Below are 10,209 nucleotides of genomic sequence, written 5' to 3'. Positions count from 1 at the left end.
CTGTGCTACTGCTGCCTGTTTCATTGCCCAGCCCTGTCACAACACTGCAGTTCATTTTTTCAGTCAATGGGCAGAGATTTTCATTTATCCTCATTGAATCACAGCCTATTTATTTCAGTCTGTTTAAACTCATTTAGATCTCATTTTCATTGAGATCCTTTTGAATGCCACCCCTGTTACCTAAAATATTTTCAATCCTTCCCAGCTTAGACTTATATGAAAATATGTCAGGTATCCTCTCTCATTTTTCAACCAAGTCTTTATCCAATGATAGCCAACACAAGGCCCATGATATGCCACTCAATTCCTGTGACCAAGTTGGAGGTGAACCAGTGATTGCTATTCCCCATGGACAGTTTTCTCAAGACCTGTGTCATGGATTTTGGTAGTTTCCCCTGAACAGCATTGCACTTCTCTGCCTATGAGAATGCCACAGTGCAAACAAATACACTAAAGCTGAAATATTACATCTCTATGCCTTTACCACAAAGCTATTTACACTGCCATTGAAGGAAATCAGACTGGTCTGACATGATGTATTCTTGGCAAATCCATATTGCCAGATACTTACTATTTTATGAACTTCTTGGCATTGTCCCAGAGTGTATACGTTAGCAAGATGCTGATAGTACAATTTTGTTGTATCTCAGTGGCAGTAAGTCAAGAGAGAACCTCCAGCACCCTTCTGTTTTTCTGTATTTGTCCTGTCTATCAATATCATCACTCAAAAAGCCCCATGACTGCACTCCCTCTCCTCTGTTCAAAGAAGAACAGACAAAGTGATGTGGCCAAAAATTTTAGTGTAACTCCTCACTTCTCTTAGCTGAATGTGCTCACCCACACATGGATCACTTGTACCACTAAGGACATTGCTCCTAAGGACATTCTGTGGGGAGAGACCTTTGTGTGTTGCTGCTTCAGAAAAATCACAGCTACTCTCTGATGTTTCATAAGGTTAATGGTTTGACTGAAAACTTCATTTCACTTTGTGTTGGCTGGCATTGAACCAGCTGTGAAAACTCTTTTCTGATGGTCTGGGGATAAAGATGTGAAAGAGAGAGCATGAGGAGAAAGGACTGGATAATGAAATGTTTAGGCACAGGAATGTGTAAACACATGGGTAATGTGTGTCATTAACAGGGTTATCACAAATGCCTATGGAGGGCACATGAGAGGACAAAAATGGCCAGATCTGTCTGTGAATTGTAGAACTGCAGTGAACATAGCTGTAACTTATACTTACCTTCATTTCTTTATTTATTTTAAAAGAAATGTTGTACCCAGATGTCTGGCTTTCACCTTTATGAAGAGAGGAGAAACATACTCTACCTGAATCCATGTGGTCTTGTGCTTTAACAGTAGTGGCAGACAAACCAAAGTGGGTCTGGAGATGCTTGATCTGTCTTCTCCATTAAACAGAGTTCTAATCCCACCAGCATAAATGCCAACGTGGATTCTATTTATGCTACTTCTGGTCAGTGAAAAGCCATGGGCACAGCTAGTGGGGTTCTGAGCTTCTCAGGTACATCTTGCTTTTGCTCAGCTGAGCACAGTACCAGAGCCACTGTGGGTACCAGCACACCAACAAGAATAAAACCAGGACCGCCTTCTCCCCACTGTTATTCCCCTCTGTAAAAATGCTGAAAGAGGAAGTTCAAACATGATCCTACTCCCTTACATGAACTTTCTGCCTCTTCTTCTTTTTTTTGCCATACTACAGTGTTTTGCATTTCTTCCCATCATTAAGCCATTTGCGTGAAATACTGAACTGATTAATGTGGCATTTCCCACTAAACTGTTTCAGGAAATGCTGCACCTTACAGTGGGATGCTTTTAAATAATTTAATCTCCTCAGTTTAATTAAAATTATGTTTTGAAGTTAGTACCTATTTTCCCTGGAGACACTCATCAAAATGTCAAGTGTTCCCTCTAGTGGAACAGCAGTCCCATACTACAAACAAATACATTTATCCACTGTTGCTTGCAAGTAGGAGACCTTTGCCTCTATTCTTTGTCACTTCATGTTTTAACATGAGCAAATGGTGCATGAAATACTAAACAGTCTTTATGCACAGAGTGACAGAATTTTTTTAAAAGCTTGAAGAAAAGAAATGAAGCACCATAGTTAACAATGATTAGGAGTATTTTTTTGCATTTTACTGATTATTTAAATGTGACGCTTAAAATCAAGTTTTAGAATCTACTTATTTAAAAACAGAATAAATATTATGAAACAAAATCTTTGCTACCCTTTGCTTTCTCTGGGCACGATTTTGCCTTAAAGAAAAGCAGGGTTGTAGTGCCACCACCTGGAAAGCCACAGGCATTTCGTCTGTAGAGCAAGTTTCCGACAGTTGCTGGGACTGAATCCACAAATTTACAGCTGACTATATGGGCAGAACTCTATTTAAAATTATAAGGACTGGCCTTTCCCTGCAGCCTTCAGCTCTGGGCCACATGACAACAAGAGTCTATCCTGAAATCCAAAAGTATCAGGTAGAATGTATGTTCTCAGTCATGTTACTTACAGAATTACATACAGAATGTATTTGAGAGTCTTTTATTTGCTTTTGTTAATTTAAAAGAAAACACAGCTAGAAGTTATGATATGCATTTAGGGAATTGAATAAATTTCAGCTAAAACCTACATTGTGTATGAAGGACTTGAATCTGTTCAACATATTATTATTGATAATTGCTCATCTTGTTTAATTTGGATGTAAAATGCAGTACAGTGTTAGCTAGAGATAAAGATAAGACAGTTAAATAAATACCTGTTGATCATCAACTTCCTCCAAATTGAGCTAAAGACAGAGCAGTTAAATATTTGTTGATCATTATCTTTCTCCTCCTAAGCTGTCATATATAAGCCATTGAAGTTATTATAGGAAACAATGTATGTTTGTGCAATATAAGCAACACAATATAGAAGTTTAACATTGTCATACCTGACCTAGGCCACTGTGAGTATGCCTCTAGTCTAAGGTCATCAGGTAACATCCTTCCTAATCACTGAGGACAGAGATACACTGCTGGAATTCTTTCCCCAGCAACAATTTCCTAAATCTCATGCAACAAACTACCCTCTGGAAAAGCCCATCTGTCCTCACCAACCCTAGACACAGCCTGCATACTCTTCATACAGTAGGCAACTCAGCTTACAGACGGCCAAATGTCTGGTAGCTGTACCTCATCCTGTTTCTAACAACATAAAAAGATTACATAAGCCTAGAGGAAGCAATTTCACTATGTTGTACAACAGAAATTAAGTGAATGAGAGCTTTCAGGTACATGTTTGGAGGAAAACAGTTCTCTGACTAAATCTGTAAAGAGGTTGCCTTTATTCCCAGTGGTGGCATTTACATACACATGTATTTGTCATAGCTACTCTGCACTTCCTGCAGCTAATCCTCCTGTTTATTGCTTCGCTTGCAATGCTCCCATTATAAGATCACCAGACACAGGGGGAGTGACTGTCTGACAACACTGATTAGTTTAATGCATAACATAACTTCATTAGTATCTTGTAAGTACACTTGACGTTTAAACATTTCATAGTTTGCAAACATTTCAACCCTAGCACATCAATGCCATGCTAGGTTAGTTGCTCTTACTAATCCATTAAAGGAAGCCTATTGCTTTTGCATGAAATGGAAAACCACAACAAATTTATTTCATTTATTGACCTGTTGTATCAAGCATGCACAGTCTCTAATCTGTTAGCAAAATTTTAAGCTGAGCCTCGTTAAACCCTACGTGCTCTTATTTTGTGTATGTCCATTACCTATTAAGTCTAAACCCCACAGCATTCAGCAGCTGCCTGTGCACAGGCAGGCGAGTAGCAATGCAGCCATACAGCCATCCCAAGGATGCCTTTGGGAGACTGTACCACCAACATGCATGAGCTTTCTATCTTTTGATAAACTAAAATTGTCAAGGATCAGTTTGGTAGGGCTTTTAAACTCTTTATCAAGAAAATAAACCTCCATGGTTTTAATTGTTTAAATAATCTCAATAGTGTCAGTTATGGATCATTATAGTATCCAAATGCCTGTGTATGGGATGATTTTAAAGGATGAGCTATATGGTGTGGTTCTGGATTCAGAAATACCACAAAACTTGTTCATCACAGCAGCCATCAGTTGTTACAAGAGCCCCTGCAGTGCTTCTGTCATGGACCAGCCTAGATCCCCCTAAAGGGCTCCTGGAGCAGATTCAGTCATCCCTACTGCCACCCTGCTGAGTATCTCAATTTGTCCTTCCCACCTGCACCTGGTCTGGACATCACTGTGCCACACACATCTTTTCCAACCCCGAGTGTAAGAGGTGTCTTGTCTGGCATGGCCCAGAACCAGGCAAGTCAGCCTGCCTTCATGGGCAGATCACAAGAGAACAGCCCAAAGTGGGTAGTCCACTGAGAACAGGCTCTTTATTGTAATTTTTTTTAATTCCTCAGCTTCATCAGAAGGGTAATTTATTTATTTGCTAGCATTTTCTTTATCTGTAAAACGAGGCTTACAGTATGTCCTACAGCTCATGTGGAGCACCAAGATGATTAAATATTTGGTATTTGTAAAGATATGTGTCGTGATTTAACCTCATCCAGCAACTAAACACTGCATTTAGTCCCCCTGGTGGGAAGGGGAAGAGAATCAGAAGAGTAAAAGCTAGAAAACTTGTGTATGGAGATAAAGACTCTTTAGGTAAAGCAAAAGCCATGCACACATCAAAGTAAAACAGGAAATCAATTCAGCATTTTGCTTGGGCAGGCAAGTGTTCAGCTTTTGCTGGGAAGGCAGGGCCCCATCACATGTATTGATGACTAGGGAAGACAAACAGCATCTCTCTGAACGTCTGCTTCTTACTTCCTCTTCCCCCAGCTTCATATGCTAAGAATGCTTTAGGATATCAGTGTGGTCAATTGTCCCTGCTGTGTCACCTCCCTGCTTCCCATGCACCCCCAGGAAAGGATAGGGGAATGTTTTTAAGATTTATTTCACTTCACATTATCCTACTCTGATTTACTTGGTAATAAATTCAATTTATTTCGCCAAGTTAGATCTGTTTTCCACTTGAGAGTGGTCAGTGAGTGACCTCTCCCTCTAAGAGTCATGAGACTTTTATTATAGTTTCTCTACCTGTCCACTTGAGGAAGGCAGTGATAGAGTGAGTGGCTTTGGTAGACACCTGGTTTCTAGCCGGGTCAAACCACCACAAGCACAAATCCAAAACATAGCCATACACCACCCATCATGAAGAAAATTAACTCTAGCACAGCCAAAACCAGCACAGTATGGTATGGAAATTATGGGTTTGTGTTGCTATATATTAGTAAAGGTCTGTCTGCACAAACCAGCCTTTGAAATAAGTCGTGATATTAAGGGCTAAAATCCTTGAAACTTGCCTGCAGAAGAGAGAGTAAAGCAAAACAATATCCTTGTGTGTAGGGGAAAATATGTAAACTGTGTGTCTTAGCCAATAGTAGCTTGCTCTGCCCGCGGACCCTGTATAACCCTATAAAAGGTGTGCTAAAAATAAAGTTAGGTGGCGTTCACAATTACTTCTGTGAAGACTGGTGAATTGCTCGGGGGTCTCTCAACAGGTTTGAACTCCTATGAAGTGGGATATTTTCTTCTTTTCCTCTTTCAGCAATTTAGCAATACCTGACAAGAACACTAATCTGTCAGGTTGAAAATAATAAAAAATAATCTTAATTATAGAAAAGCCCCAGTGACATCACAATTGTCCAAACTCATAAGGATGTCACTGAATGCTGTGTTTCAACTGTGATGGAAAATAGTATTTCCCAGTGGGTACAAGTGGAATTCTCAATCACCTGCAATAGACACATCACATTCTGCAGCAGAGGAAACCTGGTCATTTTAGATACGTCTGCTGTACTAATGTGAATTTATTTCATCCTGAGTCTCTGGTGGAGTTTGCAACAGTTAATCCTGCCTAGTTTTTTTTACAGGGCACTACACAAGCTGTTAGACTTCTCAGTGTCACGCACACAGGCTCAAAGTATGAAAGAAAATGGCTCAAATTGCTAAATATAACAGCAAAAGATCTAGAGAGAGAGAATATACCAAAATAAACTGTCATTTAATTAAGAAATGGACTGCATATAAAGTACTCCTGGATGTTCTTAGAACTACTACAGATACATATTCATAATTTCTGAATTTACAATATGGTTTGAAGACTAATATAGAAAGAGAAGGAGTTCTAATGAAAAGATGTTGTAGGTAAAAACTGTTGAAGGTGCTGTGACCAATATACTACTAGATATTGTGCTCTTTTCAAGAAGTATAATATGATAATGCTGCTCAGAAAAGAACACAGAGAAAGACCTAGTCTTTACCTTTAAATTTGAGGGAAATAAAAAAGAAGTATGAATATTTTTATTAGGAATACTGATATGTATTTTCTCTAGAATGAGGTGAAATCTTCGTCAGCGATTAATGCAAAATTAAATTTTCATATTTTAAAAGATGCTTAGCTTGCATCTGGTGACTTTTGGTTTGGTTTGGGGTACTTTTTTTGTCTTACTGGTATTATTAATTTCTAGGATTTCAATTTCCTGAGGCTACTCAATGGGAAATTTGCAGAGCAGGCTGTAATTAGCCCTGCCTGGTGATGGCACTGCTCTTGCAGCTCAGAAAGAAGAATGTCAGGATGGACATAATTTCACCCATTTCCAGAAAGGGGATCTGGATTATCACAAAATCTGTACTGGGCAGTTAGGGAGTCACTTTTTATAGACCTTTCTTCACCACTTCGGCACTCTGAAGCTGATGTGTGGTTTGGAGAATGAGTATTTATATCTCATCCAGATCTGAGACCTCTCTAATGTGACAACAGAAGTTCCCATCTCAGGAAACACTGAATGCTTCTTAATTATCGTATTACTCTCATCAGTGCAGTGAATGTCTGTTTTAAATTGGAATCTTTACAGCTGGATAGAGACAGACAAAGATTTTAACCTTAAAGAAGTTCATACATATAATATGAAATAACATTTCACTTTTTCAGTATTTTTGTCCCCTGAATTTCTATTCTGACTGCTTTGTAAAGATGTCTCACATCACAGTGATGTCTGCCACGCTGTTTTTACAACCCCATCTGCCTTGGCTCATTGCTGAGCGTGGACAAGAAGTTTCAGTGTCCCTGTGGAGGATGCCAACCCAGCCTGGCTAGACCCCTCTCCACACTCACAAGTTGCATGCTGTGCCCAGACCTCACATTCTCCCCGCCCTTGGCTGCTTCCACCTGCTCTGAGTCACCCACACAATCAGACACCCACACAATTAGATCTCCACCTTTGTTTAATAATTGCTCAGAGTCCTTCAATTTAAACTGCCTGCACTTTGCACTGCCAGGCACAGATTTACGTGGGCACAGCACACAGTCACTGCCAAGCAGCCATGCTCCTGCACTGCACACAGGCAGGACTGCTTGCCTGTCTCCTTCTCAGTCAGTATTTGCTTATATGTGCATCCAACAGTTTTCCTGTACTTTCTTGCTCCCCAGAAAGGGCCACAACCTTCCTATGATATTAAGTTCTGCCTAAGGTTGGTGGTAAATCCTTGGTTTGTGCAGAAAAAAAATCTTGTGAGGTTCCATGTGGTATAAATCAGCGCTTAGATACTGAGAGGGTGAATACCATGAAAACATACCCAAATCAGCATTGAATTTGACCCTTTCTTTTTTCTTACACATGGTCTGTTGGAGACTCAAAGCTTAAATGTATTCCTTCACTGAAGTAAGCATCTGCAGCCTGTTAAAGGGCTGATTTTTTATAGTACTGCTCAAGAACATTCAGATTAACATTTAAAACATATTTTCAAATTATTTTAGGAAAAATTACTAAATTTGGGAAATGAACCTCAGAAAATGAGATTAATTTTGTATAAATATATTCACATAAATAATGTTTCTGGCTTCAACAAGTTTAGTTTAATTAGGACATTTATGATTATGTCATTTATCAAGAAAAGAACTAGGCTCTATCAAGAGCTTAACTAGGCTCTAAAACTCAGCAAACTGTACAATCCTGAAATATGTAAGTTCCCACTGTAGTGTTTTTTTGAGATATAAATAAAGAAATGCTTTGAACTGTCTATAAATCTATCCTTCCAAACGTTGAATTCAGCTGTGAAAAAAGGCTTATCCTAAAAGAAATATGGAAGAGCTTTTGAGAGCTGAAATCATTACCTCTCTCAGCTCCAGTGTAGCATATCACAAGCAAGCACATGCTTAACAGCCTCCTCTTTCCAAATATAAAGCTAAGGCAAGAGAGGTCTGACATCTGCTTTGACACCAGGTCTGTACATAGCAACTGAAATGGCTCTGAAGCACACCCATTTCCACTCACAGTTTTCACTGTTTTGCCACAGCTGTGCACCAACATAACCAAAAATAGATCTCATCCCCCCAATTCAGTTTTGACTGCAAGTACCTGCCTGTAAGAGGAAATTATTTGGAGAACCTTTGAACCAAATCTTTTACTCAACTTTTGAAAAGGTTGTCACATCTACAGTTTAATTGATATCATTCAAATGTCACTTTGGCCCTATAACTCTTTGGCTTAGAATGTACTCACTGGGGGGGAAAAATAACCAAAGGGTTTATGCAACTAGTTCCTGAAGAATTTATTTTAAAAACCACAAAAATACTTAACTTATTAAGCTTGAACTCGCAGGATGGGTTTCAATTGGCAAATAATATGGGATTATAGAAATGAAAAAGGTTCGTCTGAGTATATTTTCTTCCTGGGGACAAATAGTGATTACACTAATAAAGACTGAAATTCCAGAAGGAAATACATCCATAGGGTTAAAAACAAGATGTACAGGTGAATTCTGACATGGTGTCTCCTTTTAGCCTGGGCCAGATATCTTCATACATAGACCTTCTTATCTCCTCACAAAGTATACATACAGTATACATGATGGGTGACTCTATAAACCCAGTGCCAGTCCCTCCTTGTGCTCCTGCTCACCTGCCACCAGCCCTCATCCAGAGCCCACCCAGCTGCTGCAGGGTGGGTATGGAGCATGTCTCCAGGCACACAGCAGGGCCTGTCTGCCTGCTGCTGGCATCCCCCAAGCACTGCGTGCATCATCACAGCCTGTCATGTGCTGCATGATTTATCTGATGCTGGTGAGAAACCCTGGTGCCAGCACAGAATACTCAGGGTCTCATGAATCCAATTTGAAGCCATCACTACAGATGTCAGAGCTTCTATGAGAATGAGGGAAGACCATGGCTGGAACTAGCTGTATTTCCAGTGCAGAGCAGCACAGGACATGATTTCTGACCCTACATGGCATTAACGTTGTTCCACTGAATGGGTCTGCTCAAGCCCCCATGTGCATCCTTTTTCAAAATCCATCCTTTTCCCTGGCCAATGTGGCAGTGTGCTGCCCTCATCCCCACTGGAGCCATAATCACCAGTGGGGCACCAGATGGCTGCACACAGCTCACTCTGGACTTTGGGGCATGGATGAAATCTGGCAGCCAAGGGCTGTCCAGACCACTGACCCCCACATATTGCTGCTGTGACTGTCAGCCATAAACAGGGGGCTGTCCTGCAGGATCTCCTCCTGAGCAGGAATGTCTGTCCAGGTTATGCCTGAGGGTGAGGGATTCCTTGCAGCAGCACTTTCTCAGGAAGTGAATAAGTGCATGCTAAACTTTGACATCTCAGCTGAGTGACACACAGGACTGATTGTGTACATCTCATCCTTCACACATAAAGCACTGTCCAAGCCTGGATTGGATCCAGCCCCACCTAAACTCCTCTCTGAGAAGTTTAGAAAGCAAGGGGGCCCTGTCTGTAACTCATGGCTCCGTGAATGGGCCTCCCTGACAGCTTTCTCTTATTCTGCCCTCTCTGCTGTAAACAGTCAAGTGCACCTTGCCATCGAATCTTGTTAAAACAGTCACATCTACTGCTGAAATTTGTTATATCAACAAAGCATATTGTGTCTTCTCTCCTACAAGTGAAGTGCATTACTTCACTGCAACAGACTGTCTTCAAAAGTACAGTTTCAGAAATCCACCAGCATTTCTCTTCTTTCCTATATTTCATGTTATCTGTGTGCATTCCTACTGCATGTCCTGCCTCTGGAGTCCTTCAGGAGGTAAGACTGACACTGGGGGGAAAAGGCCCCAGTAATGTCTTGAGGGGCATGAGGTCACAGA

This window comes from Parus major, chromosome Z, assembly GCF_001522545.3.
Source record: "Parus major isolate Abel chromosome Z, Parus_major1.1, whole genome shotgun sequence".
Lineage (NCBI taxonomy): Eukaryota > Metazoa > Chordata > Aves > Passeriformes > Paridae > Parus > Parus major.
The sequence above is the reverse complement of the archived record's forward strand: the minus strand, read 5'-3'. Positions refer to the sequence as shown.